At 45.0% G+C, this 19846-nt stretch overlaps 1 pseudogene; it reads right to left on the bottom strand.

Moving 5' to 3' along the window:
- Positions 1–7266: 7266 nt before the first annotated feature.
- On the bottom strand, positions 7267–9541 carry LOC101833029 (annotated as a pseudogene).
- Between the last annotated feature and the right edge of the window lie 10305 nt (positions 9542–19846).

Raw genomic sequence — 19846 nt, 5'->3', positions numbered from 1 at the left:
TTTGAGGCCAGACTGATCTACAGAGTGAGTTCCAGGAAGGCAATGTTGTTGCACAGAGAAACCCCATCTAAAAAGCCAAAAAACAAACAACTTCCTGTATTAATTCTTTGAGAATTTGACACAATGCATTTTTATCATATTCACTCCCAAAACTTCTACTAGCACATCCTAGATCTTTAAAATGAAATAGTATTGTGGGAAGATGATTAATTTACCTAACATTTCATAGAGTTATCATTAAAAAGAGAAAAAGAAAAGTAATTCTTCCTCTCTCAAAAGCCATCAGCTGGCCAAACCTTCTGAGGGATGAGGTCTTATGAAGCCCTTCCCATTCCATGCTAAAATATTGACTGGCTTGATCTTACACAGATCTTACATAGGCGACTATCACTGCTGTGAGTTCATGGATGCAGTGGTCCTATTATGATCAAAAGATACTGTTTTTCTCTGGTCTTCCCTCATTTCTGGGTCTTAAACTCTCTTCACACCCTCTTCTGAGATGGTCCCTTTGCCTTGGGGAAGGGATGTAATATAGATGCCCCATTTGTGGCTGAACACTCCACAGTTGCTTAATCTTTTCAGTTTGACTAGTTGGGAATTTCTGAGTTAACCGAAATCCACTGCACAAAGAAACTTCTCTGATGAGGTCATAGAGCTACACTAATACATGGGTAGAGAAATAGGAATTTAGAGGGCAGTTTGGTACTCTGTCAATTTAGCAAAATAATAGTAGTAGTTTGTCCCTGGGTCTTGTGAGCACCCCAACCATGCAATCTTGACAAGATTTTCAACATAACCAATATGTGTTTCCTCCTACAAAGCAGGCCTTAAGTCCAATCAGAAGGTAGTTAGAAGTCCAATCAGAAGGTAGTTAGTCATGTCCATAACATTCAGTCATTACTCAACTCACGGGCATATGTTGCCATGCTCATCATTATTACAGCTCACAGGGTTCTTAGTTGGGTAAAGCTTGACACCTTCCCATACTAAAAAAGCTAACCAACAGGGAGGAAGCTCCCTAGTCAGTACTAACCTGATTTCTCTATGTCCTATGACCATTGCTTGTGTGTCTTTAGCAATACGGTCTTACCATCAAGTTGGTAGGCAACCAAGAACACTGGCAATAGTCTATATGTTGGGAGTCTCTGGGATACCTCTGGCTCCAGGGGAGGTATACCACACCTGGCACTGGCTTTTTGTTTGACAAACTATAGCTTCGTGGATGAATATAATCCACTTTGTAGAGTAGGTGGGACTTTGAAATGTTAACATCAGAGATTCTGAGAACTCTCTGGGGTGCTGTGTGAGGTGAGTGGTGGCAGTACAGGAAGGGTGCTGTGCTTTGGAGCCCAGGTTTGTGCTGAGCCAGATTCAGGGGGATGCGGTAGATAAGGTGGAAATTAACTGGTTTAATTTTATTCTTTTCTTGTGGGTTTCCCATATCTTTGTATTTTGGCACGTTCTGCCTGAGCTGCACTTTCACCAATAGCCTCTCATAGGCTCTCTTCATGGTTCTAAGCTTCAACTTCTTTGCATGACCTCTTCAGTCCTGGTCCTTTGACTGCCACGGAGGCTGCACCTTCACCAGTGGCCTCAGCTGCTCTCCATGACTCCTTCATGACTTGACACCAGTACCACCTGTGTGACTCTTTTACACATTACCACATCCATTGCCAGCATGAGGTACAACCTTGCATGCTTTGGAACACAGGAAACACTTCCCAGAAGATTTCACCTCAGTGGTGCTGGCCTCTTCCTAAGTGCTGCGGATTTCTTAGCTCTAGCAAGCAGATTCAATTGTCCCAGCAAAGCTTTTGCTTTAGTAGTTCTGGTATCTTGTTAATCTTGGTTGATTCTTCAGCTGATCAGAACCACAGGATCTTAATTCAAAACAACAAATGGTCCTGAGTCTTTAGACTTCCCTCTGAAACTTCACAGGTCGGGCCTCCATCTTCTGCATTGCCCCTAGCATTCCAAGTTCCCAAAGAACATCCCACTGAGCTCTTAACACTTAATGCTTCTTCTAGCACAAAGCTCTGAAGTCCTCCTACAATTCTCAAAAAACGTGGCCAGATCTGTCACAGCAATGCCCCACTACACTGGCACCAACTTGTCTTTGTTAGGGTTTTTGTTGTTGCGGTGAAACACCATGACCAAAGCGCAAGGTGGGGAGGAGAGGGTTTATTTGACTTACACTTCAGCATTGCTGGTCATCACTGAAGGAAGTCAGGACAGGAACTCAAACAGGGCAGGATCACAGAGGCAGGAGCTGATGCAGAGGCCATGGAGGGGAGCTACTTACTGGCTTGCTCCCCATGGCTTGCTTAGCCTGCTTTCTTATGGAAATGGCACACACCCACCATGGGCTGCCCCTCCCCCATTGACTATTAAGTGAGAAAATGCCTTACAGCTGGGTCTCAAGGATGCATTTCCTCAGATGAGGTTCCCTCCTTCCTCTGATGATGCTAGCTTGTGTCAACTTGACACACAAAACCACCCAAGACAAACCTGTAGTAGTTTTGTCACTGTAACTTACTCCCTCTATCCTTACTAGTGTACCTAGAAAATGCCCTGATTTCACTTGCTTTTTGTTCTTTGCTTATAAATCTCGGTGTGTCCATTACCACATCAGGCATGCTATTCGGGGCACCCTGAACCAGGAAAGGTCTGTGTCACACATTCATGGCTCATCTTTTCCCCCTGTGAGGTGAGACCTGAGTTTTGCTTTTATACAGCTGTAATCCCATCACTCTGCAAGCAGAGACAGGGGGTGTCTGTGTCACCAGTCTCAGGGTGGACAAACAATACTTTTCCTTTATCTGTCTTTTCCTATTACTCATTGCTTCAATTGGATGGTGGTAGCCAGATTCTAGTTTGTTAAAGCTTTCATGTCTCAGGCTTTGATGTGAGAAAGCCTTTGGAACTCAGCTCTTCGGGCTTGTCAACAAGCACTGCTGCCCCTTGTGGCCATGTCATCAGCCCTTTTCCTTTGTTGCTTCCTGTTTGTTTTCTTGCTTGTTTCCCCCTCCTATTCATTTTTATTGCTTTTTATGTATTCATTTGTTTATTTATTTATTGGATAGGGCTTCTCTGTGTTCTAGGCTGAACTTAAATTCTCCATCCTTCAGCATCAACCTCACAAGTGTTTCAATTACACTCCTGTGTCACCATGTGTTGCTGAAATGAAATTTCTTGTATGTGACAGTTTGGAATCATTGCATGGTTACTATTGAACAAAAGTCTATTCTCATATGCATAGGGTTTGGGGGGCTGGGTGTTGGTTATTGTTGTTTTCATGTGGGACACAACAGTGTGGGACAGAGGTGGAGCAAGGAAGCAAATGAGGAGAGCCAGGTCAAAGGGTAATAGCAGAAAGCTCTATAGAATTCTTTGGCAAACCATTTCACAGTACAATGGCCAGGCACAAGGACCACGTTTCCTTCCGCTATCCTTGGGATCCTGAGGAGTTCCCTTAGAGACTTTTAGGGATATATATTCAAGCTAAACCAGGAGTTGTGGCTTCTACACTGAAAATAATTCCAGGACTAACAGTAGAACTCAAAATTTTATTAAAGATATATTTTAATATGTATGTGTATGTTTGCCTGAATATATGTATGTGCACCAAAATTGTGCCTGATGCTCTAGAGACCAGAAGAAGGTGTTGGATACCCTGAACTGCAGTTACAGATGATTGAGAACTACCATGTAGATACTGGGAATGGAACCCAGGTTCTCTGCAATAACAAATTCTTTTAACCACTAAGTCATAAATGCAGAGAAACTTAAATCATTTCCACTGAAATCAGGAACAAGACAAAGCTGTTCACTCTCCATCTAGCTATTCAATATAGTACTTGAAGTTCTTGCTAGAACAATAAGATGACTTAAGGAGATCAAGGGGATACAGATTGGAAAGGAAGGAGGCAAAGCATTTTTATTTGATGATGATATAATAGTATACATAAGTAACCCAAAAATTCCACCAGGGAACTCCTACAGCTAATAAACACTTTCAGTGAAGTAGCTGAATTTTACAAGATTAACTCAGAAAAATTAGCAACTCTCCTATACACAAATGACAAAGGGACTGAGAAAGAAATCAGGGAAATAACACCTTTCACAAGAGACTCAAATAATATAAAATATCTCAGTATAACTCTGACCAAGAAAGTGAAAGATCTGTATGACAAAACACTTCAAGTATTTGAAGGAAGAAATTGAAGATATCAGAATATCGTGGCATATTTCTTTACACTGTGTGAATATATGTCACTGTGATTGGTCTAATAAAGAAGATGACTGGCCAATAGCTGCATGGGATAAGGTTAAGAGGAGAGCCAAACAGAGAATGCTGGGAAAAAGAAGGGTGGGTCAGGAGTTGAGAGCAGATGCAGAGAGATGAAAGATGGGCATGCCTTACTGAGAAAAGGTACCAAGCCGCACGGCAAAGCATAGTTAAGAAATGTGGGTTAATTTAAATGTAATAGGTAGGTAGTAACAAGCCTGAGCTATTGGCTGAGAATGTATAATAAATATTAAGCCTCTGTGTGGTTACTTGGGAGCAGCTGGCAGGACAGAAACTTCCACCTACATCCCATGCCTATGGATTGGTAGGATTAACATAGTCAAATGGACATTAACATAGTCAAATGGACATTCTACCAAAAGCAATCTGCAGATTCACTAATCTCTCCAGGACTTTTATCATGAAGCGTCATTTGTAGCAGTTTTGTTTTGTTTTGTTTTGTTTGTTTGTGGACCACCAACCAGCTCCCAAATCAGGACAAGAGACTTAATATTAATTATGAATGTTCGGCCTTCTCTTATGTTTGTTTCTTGCTAGCTCTTATAATTTAATCTGTTTCTTTCATCTATGAGCTGCCCCAGGACTTCTTACCTTTCTTTCCTTCTGTATGTCCTACTCCATCTTGCTGGCCAGTGGCTGCCTGGCTGCCTGGCCCCGGGTGTCTCCCCCTCTTCCTCCCTCCCTCTCTCCTCTCATTCTCCCTTGCTAGGTTTCTCCTCTTACTTATTCTCTCTGCTTGCTAGGCCTGCCTATCCCCTTCCTGCCTAGCTATTGGCTGTTCAGCTTTTTATTAGAACAATCAGATGACTTCAAGGTGAAACAAATTTACTTAATTAAACAAATACAGCATAAACAAACGTAACAATCTTTACAACATTAACAAAGGCAGCCTAAACAAATATAGCACACCTTCACATAGTTAAAGTAATATTCTGCAGCATAAACAAATGCAACACATCTTTGCCTACTTAAAATACTATTTTGGTCTTTCATGCATCAAATGAGATGTTCATGTGTGTTTTTTTTGTCTTTCAGTTTGTTTATAGAGAAGATTACATTCACTGATTTTTGTATGTTGAACCATCCAACTTGATCGTAGTGGATGATCTTTTTGATGTGTTCTGAGATTCAGTTTGCAAGTATTTTATTGAGCCTTCTTTTTTCATGGTAAGTTTTGGATTTCTTCCCAAGATAGTTTGTGACATACACAGAAACACTCCAAAATCCAAAAATAAATCCCAAAGCTAACAATATTTTTGGTCCCAAGCTGTTTAGATAAGGCCTCTTCAACCTGCATTAGCTAGGTTCCTCCTCCTCTGTAAGCTCCAAACTCAGCAAATCATAGGATGAAGGCAGAAGACAGTGTACCAGGAAGCCTTCTGCTCAGGACAACCTGAAATGTTGGCAGCAGAGTTGGGCCCCACTCTACCTGCAGGAAAGGTTCCCTGACATGGGACGCATGGTTCATGCTTGGCCTTCCCAGGGATCTTCCCCAGCTGCTGGCCATTCTTCCTCTGAGCCACAGAACCAGGAGGGGAGGCTTTGGGGACAGGCCTTTTCTGGTACCATTGTTTGCAGCTGGATTGCTAAGGTGGTGCTTCCTGACCAGTGGGAGGAGGCCTTGCTTGTCCTGGGAGGCTCTTCAGCCCCTGATGCTTTCCTGGTGAGGCGGGGACAGGAGGACCTTGCCAGAGGCTTGAGGAGGAGGAAGCAGGCAGCTCTCAGGCTTGGGGCTGGGAAAGAGTGGTAAAGAGACACCAGCGATGGGCCCAGCTTCCTGGCTAGAATGCTGGAGGGGATGGGAGGGGATGGAGGACTTCAGGTGCTGTTGTTACTTCAGGAATCAGCAGGGACCTAAGTCAGATTCTGGTCCCATGGAACAAGGTCTGAGGTGGCAGGGAAGAGGTGGGCAGTGCAGGAAAACGATTTTGTGGGAGACAGGATCTCACATAGCCTAGACTGGCTGATCCTCCCGCCTCTGCCTCAAAGGCTGAGATTATAGGTATGAACCACAACATCAGACAACACTGGCAATTTCTGAGTCAGAAAAGGGTGCAGGAGCAACATCTGTGGAAGGCCTTTCCATCATCTCCCGTCTCTACCATCACTCTTCATGCAATGCCTGGAGACCAGCAGTGCCACCTGGGTTTTATTCAGTAGGTAATTACAGTGGTGTCATTGTGTTAGCCTATTGGAGCCTAGGGCCGCTCTTTGCAAAGCTCAGGTGCAAGCTTTGGAAGCCAGGCAGTTCAGGGTCATTTCCTCCTGCTCAGGCCTCGGCCTGAGCTCTCGATGCTAGACTCTGGCATGACTGGGACACTATCAGAGAAACACCTCACAGGACTCAGGTGAGTACCCATCCCCCACACCCAAACCCAACAAGATTTTACAGCAGAGTTCTTGCAGGACCACTGGCTTGGAAACATAGGGGTGTCAGGAAAGGGCAGTAAGCGGATCCTGGTAAGCTGGCCTGTATGTCTAGGTGCCCACAGCAGAACCCACAGTGTGGAAGAAATTGTGCCACAGGTCCCTCCCCAACAGGCCACAGCAGAAAAGTGCAACCCCGTGTCACCCTACCCACCCCTGGCAGGCTCTAGATAATGACCTACGGAAATAAGCTTCCATTTATAATTAGAGGGCAATTTGGGGGCTTGCACCATTTAAAAGGGTTGTCCTGCCAGGTGCAGCAGATGACTGCTGGGCACTTCCTGACCATTACTGCTTTTGTCACACCCGCCAGCAGAGAGAGTTGAGGGCTCAGGCTCTCTGGGAGACCCTGCCGCATGCATAGGTCCCAGCAGTGGCTTAGATGTCTTGGCATAATGAGGTAAGGGGCACAGCTCGGCCCTTGCCTGCCGGCTTCCCTCAGAGGGCTTGGGGACACTGAGCCTTGCACTAACCAGCCACACGAGTGCCAGGATAGTGGCAGCTTGAGTGGCAAGGGCAAGGCCCGGCCTCTATCGCAGCTCAGGGATGAACTGACACCAGTTGGTGTTGTCGGGGCCCAGAGGGTCCTCCTCCAGGCCAGGGACGCTGATGTCCAGAAGGATCTTGCTGATGCTGTCATTCATTGTGATCAGGACCAGGCCGTCTGTGAGAGAAATGGATGGCTGAAAGGATGGGGACCTGTGGCTGAGGGAGCCTGGCTTGGGGACCTCCAGATGTGGGGTCAGAGGCAAGGTCAAAGGGTTCTGAGTTAATGAGCTCCCGGGGTGAGTCAAAAAGGGGAACACTTTTCAGAGGTGTGGTATTCACCTCCATCAACCCCAGGGAGTTAGGCAAGGAGACCAAAGGCACCCTGGAGGGTTCGTCCTCGGCTGAAATCTAACTCCCCAACTGTGGTCGGGAGTATAAGCCTCAGGACTCAGGGGTTCTGGAGAGCACAGACTTGCTAGGAGTGAAAGAGATGGGCAGTGTCTCCTTGACTGGTGGTGTGGTTAAATGTGTGTGTGTGTGTGTGTGTGTGTGTGCGTGCGTGTGTGTGTGTGTGTGTGTGTGTGTGAGTGTGTGTGAGTGTGTGTGCGAGTGTGTGTGTGTGTGTGTTCTTGAATGGTCCTCCCTCCTCCTGAGGGCTGCTGAGCTGGGATGCAGACTCTGAAAACTCTGCCAGGAGTAGGGGCTCCATGATTGGTCTCAAAGTGCGGGGTGCTCTGAGAAGAGCAGTTCAGCTCATCCAGACAGAGAAGGCGAAGGTGCTGTTTCCTCCGAGGCCGGCTCACCTCCCTCTTCTCTGTCTGCTTAGTCACCAGCATTTCTGAGACACAGCCAGTTGGGGCCTTGAGCCCACAATAGGACTTCTTGGGCTTTGGGGTGGGAGAGCAGGAAGAATCTTCCCAGGAACTGGATAGTTCCTCTTTCAGTGAAGCACACAGTGAGGGCCGCTCTTCCCAGGGAGGGCTCTCCACGCTAATAGGCCTCTCTAAGTATGTGAAGTTCTCCCCAGGCTGGATTTCTTCCTCCTTAAAGGACTGAATAGGAAGTAAAGGTAGTAACCCTTCTTCAAGCAGGAGTTTCTCCTCCTTCACTGGTTTGGCAGCAGGAAGTAGGGCTACCCCTTCATTGGCTAGCACCGTCTTGGGTGCAATTCGGACTCTCTTACTATGACTGGCGGCTGAGCTCATTAAATGAAGCTGCCAGAGGCAATGGCACCTTCACAGAGCGCTGTAGCACCGGAGACTGGTTCAGGGGGAACTGGATGGGCACCAGGTAGGAGCTTCATCTTTCACCGTGCGCCCAATGGGAGTTCAGTTTTGATGGAGCTCAGGACTGGGTCGTTTCTGCTGCTGTGATTCCAAGTGTTCCTCGATTGTGGAGACCCTGGTTCCAGTGGCCTAAACACTTGGTCGAACGTCAAGTAGTGATTGGCACTTGGGTGAATGGTCCAAAAAGAGAACTTGCCATTGGCAGATGTCTCCTGAACAAACATGTCGTGGAAAGGTTGTGACAAATAGAGTTCTTCCAGACTGGCTTGGCAATGTGCTTAAAATAGGGGAAGTGGTCCTCGATTCAAGGTCATATGCTCTCACTCAGTGCAGTTGATTGTCAATTGTATATGACCTCTCAGACACAAAGTCCTGCCAAGATGTAGACACTCCTGAGGGCTCCTGAACCTTAACCTGATTCTGCTCCAGGTGACAATTCTCCTTCTCTTCCATCTCCTGCTTAGTGCTGCAGGGGCCCAGCTGGTCAGAACTTATCTTCCCAAGCCACTGAATATTGGTAAAGCTGTTGTCCAGCATGCAGACTACTGCTCCACCACCAGCACAACTTTCCTGTCTTTGCCTTGGAAGAGCTCCAGGTGGCTGCTGTCTTTGGTCCCAATGTCTTGGTGATCACTTCTGCCCTCTTGAAATCATTGCTGGTTTGGGCTTGAGGCTGGGGACCAGGAGGGTGAGATGAGGCCCCCAGAGCTGATGAGGATGAATGTGTTGGGTCCACGGCTGCCACTCTTTCCCTTTGGCCGTCAGTGCTATGATGATGCTCTGGATGTCGGCACTGTTGGGGATGGCCACCACTTGTGTGTCGGGCATGGTGGGGTGGTTGATAATCTTGATTCCATCTGGAAACTTGCAAGTACTGGACTCTGCCACCTCCTGCGGCAGGGGGGGGGGCTGTTCTTGAGTAGGCTCCCGCTGGGCAGGGTGTCTCTTTGCCATCTTCCTCTGATGTTTCACCTGGGGCATTTTGAATAGAAGGGGCAGTCTCCATCTTCAGACTGGGGCTGTTTCTCATCATGAAGCTGTGCTCTCACTCTCCATTGAGAATCACAAGCATTGATCCTCACATGACAGGCCGCTCCACGAGGAGCCAAAGCAGGCCCAGGTGCCGGGTCCTTTTTTGCATCTATGTTCATAAAGGCAATTGGTCTTTAATTTCTGTGTTGAGTCTTTATGTGGTTTGGGTAACGGTGGCCTCATAAAATGAACTGGACAAATGTTCATTCTTTTTCTATTTTCTGCAATAATTTGAGGAGTATTGGTGTTAACTCTTTTTTGAAAGTTTGGTAGAATTCTGTGCTAAAATTCTGGCCCTGGGCTTATTTTGACTGGGGAACTTTTAATAACTGCTATTTCACTAGGGATTATAGGTCTATTTAAATTGTTTATCTGATATTGATTTGACTTTAGTAAGTGGTTCCTATCAGGAAAAGTATCCATTTCATTTAGATCTTCCAATTTGGTGAAGTACAGATTTTTAAAATATGTTTTTAAGATTCTCTGGATTTCTTCAGTGTCTGTTATGTCCCCCTTTCATTTCTGATTTTGTTAATTGGTATATTCTATCTCTGTCTTTTAGTTAGTTTAGGTAAGTGTTTGTTTTTGTTTTTATTTAAATTAGAAACAAGTTTGTTTCACATGTCAATCCCAGCTCCCTCCCATCCTCCCCATCCCTCCCCCAGTCCCCTACCCAATCTCCACTCCGATCCCCAGGTTAGATAAGTGTTTGTAGATCTTATTGGTTTTTATTTTTGCTCTAGAGCTTTCAGATGTGCTATTATGTTGCTAATAAGAGATCTCTCCAGATTTTTTTTTATGTAGTCATGTATTATTATTATAAACTTGCCAAACAGCCTTCATTGTGTCCCATAAGTTTGGGCATGTTGTATAAGCCTCTTCTTTTGGAGGATAGGGCAGGTGGAGAACAGGGTCTCTGTAACAGTTCTGACTGTGCTAGAACTCAATTTATTGACCAGGCTGGCCTCTTAACTCATAGAGACTGACCCACGTCTGTCTCCCTAGTGCTGGGATCAAAGGTGTGTGCCACTTCCACCTGGCTCTCTGTCTTTTATCTGTTGAGATTTCCTTTATGTCCAAGTATGTGGTGCAGAGAAGAAGTTATATTCTTTTGTGTTTGGAAAAATATTCTGTAAATATATGGTAGGTCCATTGGTTTATAACATCTGGGGTTTGAGTGGATGACCTGTCTATTGGTAAGAGTGGGGTATTGAAGTCTCCCATTATCAGTGTGTGAGGGTCAATACGTGATTTATACTGAAGTAGTGTTCTTTTATAAAAGTGAGTGCCCTTGTGTTTGGGGCATAGATGTTAAGAACTGAAATATCATCTCAAATTTTTTCCTTTGATGAGTATGAAATGTCCATCCTCATCTCTTTTGATTAGTTTTGGTTTAAAGACTATTTTGTTGGGTATTAAAATGGCTACACCAGCTTGCTTCTTAGGTCCATTTGCTTGGAATATATTTTTCCAACTTTTACCCTGGAGTAATGTCTGTCCTTGATGTTGAGGTGTATTTTTGGCTGGGTGGATGACTGGGTAGCTGGGTAGCTGGGTGACTGGCTGGTTAGGTGGTTGGGTGGTTGGGTGGTTGGATGGCTGGCTGGGTGTGTGGCTGGTTGGTTAACTGGCTGGCTGGGTGTTTGGGTGATTGGGTGGCTGACCCCTGATGTCCTCCTCCCTCTCTGACTGACTGTCAGTCATTGATCCTTATCCTGCCCACTGGCCTACTCATATGTCTCCAATGAGCCCCAATATTTACACAAAGTAATAATCAGGAATGAAGATTTCTTAAGAGCTGGGCATGGTGGTGTAGCTTTAATCCCAGCATTCAGGGGACAGATAGAAGCAGGTGCAGTTCTAGGTCCCCACAGCAAGAAAATACCATTCTGGGGATGGACATTATCTGTCCCCACAAGCTCTGGTCCCACACCCGGAACAAAGACTCTGCTGACTAGAACGCACATCTGAATTCACATATGCACATCTCCTGAGTTCCTTCCATCCATTCAATAAATTTATCCCTGTTTTGGCAAAAGTGCAGACAAACTGAGAATGGGCCTGTCTCCTTGATTTGGAGCCAAAATGTAAAGAACTAATTTTTCCATTTTTGTATACTTTGTTAATTTTCTCTTCATGTGAGCCACAGTTTGGAGTGCAGGTCCTCTGTGAACACTCCCTGTCCAGAAAGCAGTGCTGTTGCTCACTCGCACAAACACTGTGCTGGCCTCTGCCGGGCTCCAACACATTGGCTCCATTGCTGCCCTTGGCAGCCCTACTTTCCTGACCACTGCAGAGCCAATCATGGACTGAGCTGGTCACAAGCCACTTCAAAGTTCCCACCCTGAAACTCCCAGCTCCCACCCAGGACCAGCTCCTGCAGATTCCACTCACTGAATCCTGTCCCGAATGTCTCCAGCACCATTCACTGTTCTCACGTGACAACTTTCAAGAACATCAGTGTGAAACCCTCAGGAGAGCACAGTGGAAACTGACAAAGTACACAGGCTGGACCTGAGCTCACAGAGATCCGCCTGCCTCTGCCTCCCAAGTGCTGGGATTAAAGGTACATCACCATGCCCGGCTCTTAAGAAATCTTAATTCCTGATATTTAAACTTCACATAAACATTGGGGTTCTTTGGAGATATATGAGTAGGCCAGTGGACATGGTAAGACACAAAAGAACAGAATGAAATCAAACCCTCAGATCCAGACCAGACCTTAACTAGAGACAGCTCCCATCCCCCACCTCCCCCAAAGCCACCTTGGCCGTTGCTTAGCAGCACAGCATTCACCCTGGGCAGCTGCTGCTCCTCTCACACTGCACCCCAGAGAGCTCTGCAAAGGGATGCTCAGAGTCCATGGTGGGAAAGTCACAAAGCACCTTGTGGACCTGCCAGCTAAGTAACACTAGAGTGACTTCAGGATTTATGACTTCGCTGCCACTGTTGCCACCTCTAGTGTCATTTACATTTATTAAACTTACATTTGGATTTCTTTTTCCTCCCTCCCTTCTTCTGTCCTTTCCTTTCTTTTCAAGACAGGGTTTCTCTGTGTACTGCTGGTTGTCCTGGAACTCTGTAGACCAGGCTGGCCTTGAACTCACAGAGATCCACCTGCCTCTGCCCCCTGAGTGCTGGGATTAAAGGCATGCGCCACTACCTCCTGGCTCTCTCTCTCTCTCTCTCTCTCTCTCTCTCTCTCTCTCTCTCTCTCTCTCTCTCTTCTTTCTTTTTCCCTCTCTTTCTTCTTTCTTTCTTTCTCCCTTCCTTTTCCCTTCCTTTGTTCCTTCCTTTCTTCCTTCCTTCCCTTTTTCTTTTTTCCTTCTGGAGTGCTGGGATTAAAGGCATGCACCTGGCTCTGGAAACAATTATAATTCATGACCTGTCAGTCTAAATGTGGGATCCTTGCAGTTACTCATTTATGAAATCTCAAAGCCACAAACCTTTTCAAGAAACAAACAAGCAAGCAAGCAAACAAACGAAAAAACTGAACAGGCACCACAGAACCAGAAACCAGTTTTCAGCCTTTGCCTCCAAAGCTATCACTTTTTGGCCCTCGAGAGTCTTCACTCTATGATTCAACAGGCACCAAGCACTAAATGGCTGTTGTCATGGTTTGCTACTGGGCAAGAAATGAGTCAAACACTGAGAGGGAGGTGAGAACACTGGACAGTGGGACTTTGCCCGAGGAAGAGCAAAAGAGGACAAAGGATTTATACACAACAGGCCTTAGAGGCGATCTGAGGACAGAGGTTTGGGATGACCAGGAAGAGACAACATGCTGGAAGAGGAAGAATCTATACTCTAAGTGATTATGCAGAGCCATCTGCGGGATGAAGACCCCTCAGACCTGAGGCTCATTGTATGCCCATGTGGCGGTTAGAGGCAGGGAAGCTAAGTTGTTGAGGAAGGACCTCCCTGTACAATCCTGGAAATGGCTCACATCAGTCTGAAGCACTCTGAAGATGTAAAGGAAACCGATCACCAGAGCTTTTGTCATTTCCCTTGAAACTGCATGAGACAACATCTTGGAACATCTTAGTTACTGTTTTATTGCTAGGAAGAGCTACCATGACCAAGGTAGCTCTTATGAGAGCTAGCATTTAATTGTGGGCTTGCTTACACACTCAGAGGGTTAGTCCATGATCACCATGAAAGCATGACAGCAGGCAGGCGTGGGGCTGATAGCTTACAACCCAATCCACAGGCAGGTGGGCAGAGAAGGTGAGACTGGAACTGGTGTGGGCTTTTAAAATCTCAAAGACCATTCTGGGTGACACACCTCCTCCAATAAGACCACACACACTCTTTTAGGGCCACACCTCCTAATCCTTCCCAAACAGTTCCACTAACTGGGGACCAAGCATTCGAATTTATTAGCCTATGGCAGCCATTTTCAAACCCCCATAGAACACATGCACACTATTCTGTTCATACCATAGAGAGCTCTCTTATCAGCAGGAAGAGAGCTGTGAGGACTTCCTATCCAATGTGAGAATGAAAGCAGGCCTTGGACTGGGAAGCCTAGATTGTTTTGTTTGTTTGTTTTTGTCCAGAGTTGGGCCATATCAGTGTTAGCACTTCTTATGTAGGAAGAGACTCTTGTGCCCAGACTCTGAACCCGCAAAACCACCAAAAGCAAAGAGTGTTTTAAATTACAAGTTAACTTGAGTTCTCCATCCATCCATCCAGCCAGCCAGTAGAGTGGGAGGGACCCTGAACAGCAGTAGGGGAGGGCAGATATTTGGGTAGAGAAGGGGAGTGTTTAGGGGTCCACTAGTGGCACAGCAACAGCCTCAGGATTGGTGCACCTCTATGCTGTCCTGAGTTGATGGGTCAGCTGCAGTTGCAGAAAAGGTTGCTGTGCCTAGATGCCATCCCAGGGTGGTTGCTACGCTCTGCATTCCACTATTATCAGTAAAGCACATCCAGAGCCTGTCAACTAACTTCTGATTGGTTCCTTGCCACATGGAGGGTATCTGGCAGCTGTTTCCTAGTAATTAGGGCAAGGTCAGGCAAGGTCGGGGACTCAGCACATGCTGCTGAGTCAGGGGTCTATGTCTTGCAGGGTCTTTTCTGCAGCCTGTCATGGCTGCCAAAGCAGGGGGATGGGTGAGGGTCTGGGCCCTTCAGAGACAAATGAGGCAGGCAGCACAGATGGGCATCCTGAAGCCAGCACAGGCCCTGCATATGGATCTTCTGACCCAGACACATCCCCTGGTCTGCCTAGCTGTTGACCTGCTGTGTGGTGTCTTGTGACTTAGGTTATTGTTTTCTCCTCTGAAAACCCTGTCCATCTGGAAAGGCCTCCTAGTGGCCTAACAACTCCCCCCTGGGTATCATGCTCAGGCTTGAGGGACCCAGGCAATTCCAGGGAGACAGGGTACAGTTTGTATACCTCCTGGTTTTCTATGATGTTCCAAATGTCTAACACCCTCCTTGGTTTACTTCTCGCTCATAGAGTGAGGTACAGTAACATTCTTCAGGGAAATAAATTAAAGTTGCTTAGTGGATGCTTAGGGAATGGGACATTGACTCACATATTAGGAATTCGCTCCTGGGTCTTTGTTGTAACCCGTCCTTGTGAGGCTTCAGTCGGATCCAGCCGACTTGCCCGATTCATTCCTGAAAGGGAGAGAGTGGATTGAGGAACAGCAGGTAAAGGCACTAAGAAAAAGAGTCAGAATAGAGTCAGGGCAATCCAGTGAGTACTGGATGCCCCAAGTTGATTCTCCAACATTCTTAAACACCCCACCAAAAGGAGGCACATGGAAAAAGATTTCTTTATCATGTATAAGGAACAAACAGACTTTCTTTCCTTAATTCTACTAACATTTGGTAATCACACCTTAGACTCAATTTCCCATTATCCAGCCTTGAGGGTCAAGAGTAGCCACACTTCAGACCAAGTCTGTTGTTATTTTGATAAGACATCCTCTACCAAGATCAAACATCCTACAGTAGCCACACCTTAGACCTTTAGGTCTTATGACTTTAACCTTGGCAGACTAAGGACAGTTTTGAACTCTCTGATCTTGAGCCAAGATGAAGCAGAATCATCTTTATGGCCCTCCCACCCCTGCAACAGGTCTCATCATTTAAGGTCTGTGTTTTTCTATTTCCAGGATTTAGAACAAGCAAAAATAGGAAGCAAAATAATGACTAGTCAGTACTGTGACAATAACTGAATAAATGATGACTGTCAACTTCACCAAATACCATGCAACCATTAAAGATATGTTTTAGAAATAAAACACTAATAATGCACACAGGTGTGATTATATTACTATAAAACAAAGACAGAAAGGTACCCTACATCCCCAGATATGCACATGACTAACAGCATAGTACCTGGTATGTGTCGTGGGCTGGCAAGCATCTTATGCACAAAGCCAAGCATTAAGTATATTTCCACTGTGGGGCCATGTGACCTCTGCAACAGCCACTCAAGTCAACAGAACACGAGAGAGTATTCCTCATAACATGTGTGCAAATGACCCTGGGTGTGTTTTAAACCAGCAAATGCCTCAAAACACATTCAACAAATGACTGGCCATAGTTTTGCTGACTGCTTGTGCATATGATTAGAAACTTGTATAAAGATATGACCTTGGCAACCCAGATGGAATGATTAGCTCTGAGAATATATAAGTGGAAAGGAAAATGGACGTGGAGTTGAACTAATTGCCAATGAAAGTGACACTATGACAACCATTACATATCACAGGATCCCATTTGTATGCTTACCAAAAGCACATTTATGTAACAAAGATAATCATAATCATTGTCATGCAAACTCAGATTTTCATTATGGAATACATTGATAACCATAAACTATGTTCTTTGAAGAAAAAAAAATTAAGTGTAATATACTGCTTTCTGTTCCTATGACAGAATGTAAGACCAAAACAGAGACAATACACCTTACAAGTTCAAGCTTCTGTTTGCAGTTAAGACAATTAAGAACAAGTTCCTGCTTGTTCTGTCCTGTGTCAAGTCCTTGCAAGTTAAGGTTTCCATTTGTAATTAAGAATAATTTCCTGTTTCCTAGATCTGATGTAAACTGCAAAGCATTGATGCCCCTCTGTATGCTGTGACTATGTCTTATTACCATTGGTTAACAAAGGAGCTGATTTGGCCTATGGCAGAGCAGAATATAGCTAGGCGGAAAATCCAAGCAGAGAGTCAGGGAGAAAGCAGGTAGAGTCCGGGAGACTCCAGCAGCTGCTGGAGCAGTAAAATGCCAGAGCTTTACCGGTAAGCCATAGGCATGTGGAGATATGCAGATTATTAAAAATTGGTAAATTTATATGTAGAGCTAGCTAGCCAGTAAGAAGCCTGAGCCATCAGCCAAACAATTATAATTAATATTAAGCCTCCAAATGATTATTTCATAAGCAGCTGTGGGGACCTGTGGGAGGGGGAGAAACCGGTCCAGCAGGACCAGATGGGACAGAGAAAAGTCTCCAGCTACAAAACCTGTTTTTCAAACTGCACTAAGCTTGCAACACCACTCGCATGCTGTATACCCTGGCTCATTCCCTTTCATTGTAGTTTTCTAACAATTTCTCTCACCCTTACAAACACTTTATCTCCCCCATAAGAGGGACCTCAAGACGCCAATAAGGGCTGCTCTCTAAAATCCAGACTTAGGGAGAGGCAGCGGGACTGGCCAGTCCCAGGTGCGCCCGAAAATTCAGCTTGCTTTAATTGGACAATCATGGACTTGGTTTTTCTCCTAGCAATTCTCAGGTTTAACAAGAACTTGGTTGCAAAACCAGCCTGGGGGGGAGGGGTTTATTTGATGTATAGGTTACAGTCCGTAAGTTAGGGAAACCAGGCGGGAATTCAAGCAGGAACCTTTAGGCGGGAGCTGAAGCAGAGACCGTGAGAGGCACTTGGATCTGGTTTACTTCCCATGGCTCACTGTCTTATTCAACCTTTCCAGAGGTGGTGGTGCCCACGGTGGGCTGCACCCTCCCACATCAATCATCAATCAAGACACGCCCCACAGACATGCCTACAGAGCAAGCTGACGAAGGAGGCAATTTCTCAGATTAGGTTCCAGGTGGCTCTAGTTTGTGCCAAGCTGACAAAAACTAAAGAGCACATATACATACAGTGTACTGTTGCAAACCGTACTCAACTGAGAAAATACATATATGAATACATAAGCATACATGTATAAACGACAAGGTAAAGTACACATATACTTAGAAATAAATATACACATGTGAACTCTAGGTGTACATACCTTATAGACACAAATATATGTTCATACACAACACTGTTCTGTAGTTAATTTTGCTCGTCCTTTAGAGACACTGGCAGCCCACAGCAAAAAGGAATAGCTCTGACACAATTCCCTACACACTCTCTTGTAAACAGTTCAACAGTTTGTATTGTATCATTTTCCTTAGTTTTTGCTCAAATCATTTCGCCCTGAAATGAAATCACAATCATCTAAAATGCTGCTACAAATAGGGATAGATGCCAGTGCAAGTAATTATTCTCATGCGCATTTGCATGCTGCAACTAGAAGTGCATGGAATGATGTTCTCAGGTGACTGTGTCATCTGCAATTAGAGATCGCTGGTAAAAGCGTCTTTCCAAGTAACTCAAGGGGGATAATTTATTTGGGACTATGCTAACAGACTGAGAATTGATTTCCTGGTAAAGCCTTTCATGTGATAATGGCGCGTGATTGCACTGTAAGAATGGTCCCTGGTATGAGTTGGTATGTACTATCTATTAAAATGTGCTGTTGGAAGTAAAATACCGTATCTTGAAGGCACAAAAGATCTCTCCCTGCATGGATTCTGTGATGTGCCTTCAGCAGACCTGTAAAGTAGTATCTCCTTCTCGGCATTCATAAGGCTTCTTTCCAGTGAGTTGACAGCTTTGACTTCTGGAGGAAGACTTTCCCACATTTTTGGCAGACAAAAGGTCCTTCCCTAATTAATGTGACTTATCTATGCCGATAGAAATCCAACCTACCATTAGAGGCCTTCTAACAGCCACTGCACACATAATTTCTCTCCTGTGTAAATTTCCATTTGTTCTTGGAGTTGGACCCTAGAAACAAGTCTTCCCAGTTGCTGCATTTTAAGGCTTGTCTCCCATGTGAATTCTTTGGTGCCTGTTGAGCACTGGTTCCACACTGAGGACACTGCCGTATTAATGGCATACATGATGTTTTTCTTGTATCAATTTCCAGACGTATATTGAGATGTGCATTCTGGGTGAAAGTGTCTCCTCTGTTAGAATACCCAACGGGCTCTCACCTATGTGGATTAAGGGATGTAATAGCTCTTAATGTTTTGGGAGTCTCTTGAAGAACCCTGACCAACAACTCAAAAGATGGCCTATCATGTCCAGTGTTGGTATTTTTGTTAGAAGGTCTTTGGCCCTTGGAGGGGGCATGGTCAACCCAGATGAGAAAATTTCATTTAAACTACATATATGTCTAATTACACAGATATGTATTATAGAGCTTTTTAGGTAGCTAATAGTATGACCCATTATGACTTTTTCAGACATCCCTATTGTTATTTTACCTCCTTCTCATTTACCTCCCTCTCTGTCCCTAATTGGGGCGGGGCTCCCCTTCCCACTTCCCTTGTCAGATCATTTGTACCCCGCTATTCTCGCTATTAAAGGTATGGAGAGTGACCGACTGGCTTTGAATCACATTAGCTGAAGGGACCAAACCAAGGAAGCAGCAGGAGAGGTGTAGGTTTTACACGAAATGAGTTTGCTGCTGTTTCATCTTAATTCTTAAAATTTGTATGGTATACATTCTGAAAATTACACTTTGAAAATATCTCAAACATCTACACATCAAAAACACTATAACAGGGGCTGCTGGGGTCGTTCAGCAGCCAAAGGCACTGGGCATCACTCCTGATGTGGATCCCAGGACCCACGTGGTAGAAGGAGAAAACCGACTGAAGATTTCCACATGAAGGCTGCAGTGTGTGTGTGTGCGTGATAACAAATAAATGAAATTTTTAAAATTCGTTAATTAATATAAAATTCTATTAAATAAGTGGTATAAAGTAAATTAATATATATTTTTTAATCCTCAAGTTCCTTCTAAAAACAATTAACAGTGATTAGAAAGATTAGAAAACAAAGGTCTCTCAGAAAAGAATAAAAAGAAACCGAAAAAAGGGCCTGAAGAGATGGCTCAACTATCAAGAGTACTGGCTGCTTTTCCTGCAGACCCAAATTGGGTTTCCAGAACCTCCACGTTGGGCACTGTAATTGCTGTTCTGTGCAGTTCCAGGGGTTCCAGCGC

This window comes from Mesocricetus auratus, unplaced genomic scaffold (assembly GCF_017639785.1).
Source record: "Mesocricetus auratus isolate SY011 unplaced genomic scaffold, BCM_Maur_2.0 Super-Scaffold_100054, whole genome shotgun sequence".
Lineage (NCBI taxonomy): Eukaryota > Metazoa > Chordata > Mammalia > Rodentia > Cricetidae > Mesocricetus > Mesocricetus auratus.
This window is presented reverse-complemented; position numbering and strand designations above follow the sequence as displayed.